This window comes from Schistocerca gregaria, chromosome 1, assembly GCF_023897955.1.
Source record: "Schistocerca gregaria isolate iqSchGreg1 chromosome 1, iqSchGreg1.2, whole genome shotgun sequence".
Classification (NCBI taxonomy): domain Eukaryota; kingdom Metazoa; phylum Arthropoda; class Insecta; order Orthoptera; family Acrididae; genus Schistocerca; species Schistocerca gregaria.
The window spans coordinates 1131096191-1131100284 of record NC_064920.1 but is presented as its reverse complement, the minus strand read 5'-3'; positions in this window follow the sequence as shown (position 1 = coordinate 1131100284).

Here is a 4094-nt window from a genome sequence, read left to right as displayed (position 1 = left end):
GATTCGACAAGCCTCAGGCAATTTGGGATACCCTTCCGAACGCACCATGGAAGACTCTCCCTACACGTGGGGCAAATCTGCTCCACCATCGAGTGACAGTGATAGGGGCGACAGGCAGTTGTTCTTGTTGTATCGACATGTCCCACTCGTGCCTAAGAGGGTCCTTCCGAAAATTTCATGACAGCGACGAGTGACATAAAATACGTAAAAGACTTTGATATCCGTATACAGCTGTTATCATTTGTGTTATTTTATCCTGGAGAGCTGTGTTTAAATGTTGACATGTAGTAGTTTCGTAATCTTATTATGTGTATTGCCATACGATAAATAAATAAATAAAATTCGAAAATCCTTCAACGAAGTAAATACTCCAGAATTCGAAACAAGAACACTGTCAATATGCGTAATTTAGAAGCAGGTATCCTCGGTATAGCGAAGCAACTTAAATAACTTAATAAAGGCAAGGCCTCCGGCCAAGATTGTATAGCATTCAGATTCCTTTCAGAGTATGCTGACACAATAGCTCCGTACTTAGCTATCATATACAACCGCTATCTCGTCGAAAGATTGGTACCGAAAGATTGGAAATTTTCGTTAAGTCACACCTATACCCAAGAAAGGAGATAGGAGTAATCTTCTGAATTACAGATCCGTATCGCTAACATGCCTTTTGCAGTAGGGTTATGGAACATATACTGTGTTCGAACATTATGAATTATCTCGACGAAAACGAGTTATTGACAAACAAAAACGACGAATTCAGAGAATATTGTTCTTGTGAAACATAGCTAGCTCTTTATTCTCACGAAGCAAAGAGTGCTATCGAGAGGGGATCTCAATTTCGCCGGCCGTTGTGACCGAGCGGTTCTAGGCGCTTCAGTCCAGAACCGCACTGCTGCTATGGCCGCAGGTTCGAATCCTGCCTCGTGCATGGATGTGTGTGATGTCCTTAGGTTAGCTAGGTTTAAGTAGTTCTAAGCCTAGGGGACTGATGACCTCATATGTTACGTCGCATAGTGCTTAGAGGCATTTGGACCATTTTTTGATCTCAGATTCATTTCGTATTTCTAGATTTCCGCTTGTCCGTCATCAGCTACAGTGGTGCTGTGCGGTAAAGGGATTCTTACCAGGTAGGGCTGATGGAGGACATGGAAAAAGTCCATCGAAGGGCAACTCGTTTTGTAGTGGTATGGTAATCTTTAACAGAAAGGCGTTTCTCGTTTCAGCAAGATTTTTCCACGAAATTTCAGTCACCAACATTTTCCTCTGAATGTGAATTTGTTTTGTTGTCTCCAACATATATAGGCAGAAATGATGATTGTAATAAAATAAAAGAAATAGGGGATGGTACAGAAAAATTTAAGAGTTAATTTTCCCCACACGCCATTTGAGAGTGTTACTGTAGGGAAAGAGTGTGAAAGTGGTTCGATGAACACACTGCCAGGATCTTAAGAGTGAAATGCGGAGTAATAATGTATACTCAGGTTGAAACCTTCCCGACTCCTCTACATCTCTTTTGTTACTCAACCTTCCCTTTTACAATAACCTATGAAACCTTCCATTAGGATTTCTATCTCGTGGTTAATAATAACAAATGAAATCTTCCCTTTGAAATTAATTCGCTTTCTCAGTCTTTACATACAAATTTAAATGCTGCTTATTAAAAGTGATTTGCTGATTATTTCGACGAAACATAAAATGTGTGCTCGTCGTGGCCCTCAGTCGTTACCTGCAGTAACTCAAAACTGTTGCTTACCTTTTTTATTGTTACTGGATCGCCATCTGACTGCTACATCAATATACATCGAACTGTGACATGAATATAATTACGCTGTTTTACTATACTCTATTAGCTGCTGGTAGGCTGTCATAATAAGTGGCTGTATTTATTACCAAAGCTGGCGTTATTCTTTAATAGCGAAGCTGACGTTATTCTGTAATTAATTTGACTGAAGTTACGTAATTCGTAGTTACACTTTTTCTTGACAACAATAAAATTTTGCAAAGTCTTACGTTTATGGTTTTTTGGGATGGATTATAATTAGTAATGCAATATTGCTGGCAAAAATTAATTATATTCTGAATGAAATGATTTTACAAACGTTTTTTACAATAATCTTACAACTAGAATTGCGCAAACAAACCTTCAGTAATCTTGAGTTCCTCAAAAAAAAAAAAATTCAATAATATTAGTTCCTCTTATGATAATTGTTAGCTGATGTCTCTGTACATTCGTTTATAATCTCCTATAAATCATAGCTGGTTGCTGGCAGGCACACCACTCCTCTCAACCTCTCGCTTCAGACCTGCTACCAACTCGCTTCACTTTTCGCATGCTACTGACTTCCTAGAGAGGCTAAAGTGCGGTCTCTCCTGCCAACAATGCTTTCTGGTGCAGACAATCCCTGCTACCATTACAAAATGTATCAATGCGCGGTCTCTCCCGCTCTTTTCTTAAAATGTATCCATACGCGGTCTCTCCCACCAACAATACTTTGGTGCAGACATTCCATGCTACCACAATTATTTCCAAAATGACAAATATTAATTATTCCTACTTAATCCTATTAGTAAAATATAAACACCTTTCATAAATTGTGGTTTGACAATAGACAATGGAAATATAAACGTATTACAAGATGTAGATGCAGATATTTCTAATAGAATATTTCACTTTATCCACACATACCACGTACATCTTAAGATCTTGATCTTACGAATCGCGTCATTTTTGAACTGATCAGTTTTTAAAGTGGTTAAAAAGATAAGTGAGCCTGAGCCATAAGATTCTCTGGAAGCGACAAGCGTTTCTCTTTGCTGCTCGTTTCCACGGTAACAGCGGTGGAGCAGAGGATAGGCAGACAGTCTTCGCTGACGTCTTTGATCGCAACGGACGTTGAGCGGCACACATGGCTCAGAAGGGCGACGGCGGCGATGCAGCGTCTACTGGTAGCGCAGACGAGGACGTCGTCTTCCTAGGCGGATGGAGGGTGGACGTGAAGCCCGAGCCGGCGGACGACGCGGTCGCTGAACACCACGGGCTACCAGGTGCCGTAGAGCTAAGAGGCTCTTCACTAGAAGCAGTCTGCTGCAGTTTAATGGGAGGTTGTCGCGGGTCAACCGGAACTGGCGCTACTGGCTGTTGATGTAGGGTAATGGGTGCTGTGACGTCACTTCTGCTGCGAAATTTGGGTCTAGTTTAGCAGGGGATACAACCCGTCAGCTTTGACCAATGACGTCAGAACTGGCCAGAGAGCATGTGTTACAAAGATGAAAGAGCTGAGAGGAATGTTCAGAAACAAAGGAATGCAAGAGAGAAAAACTGTACTTCACATATACAGGGTCTTACAAAAAGGTACTGCCAAACTTTCAGGAAACATTGCTCACACACAAATAAAGAAAAGATGTTATGTGGACATGTGTCCGGAAACGCTTAATTTCCGTGTTAGAGCTCATTTTAGTTCCGTCAGTATGTACTGTACTTTTTCGATTCACCGCCAGTTGGCCCAATTGAAGGAAGGTAATGTTGATTTCGGTGCTTGTGTTGACATGCGACTCATTGCTCTACAGTACTAGCATCAAGCACATCAGTACGTAGCATCAACAGGTAAGTGTTCATCACGAACGTGGTTTTGCAGTCAGTGCAATGTTTACAAATGCAGAGTTGGCAGATGCCCATTTGATGTATGGATTAGCACGGAGCAATAGCCGTGGCGTGGTACGTTTGTATCGAGACAGATTTCCAGAACGAAGGTGTCCCGACAGGAAGACGTTCGAAGCAATTGATCGGCGTCTTAGGGAGCACGGAACTTTCCATCCGATGACTCGCGACTGGGGAAGACCTAGGACGACGGGGACACCTGCAATGGACGAGGCAATTCTTCGTGCAGTTGACGATAACCCTAATGTCAGCGTCAGAGAAGTTGCTGCTGTACAAAGTAACGTTGACCACGTCACTGTATGGAGAGTGCCACGGGAGAACCAGTTGTTTCTGTACCATGTGCAGCGTGTGCAGGCACTATCAGCAGCTGATTAGCCTCCACGGCTACACTTCTGCGAATGGTTCCTCCAACAGTGTGTCAAAACTCATTTCA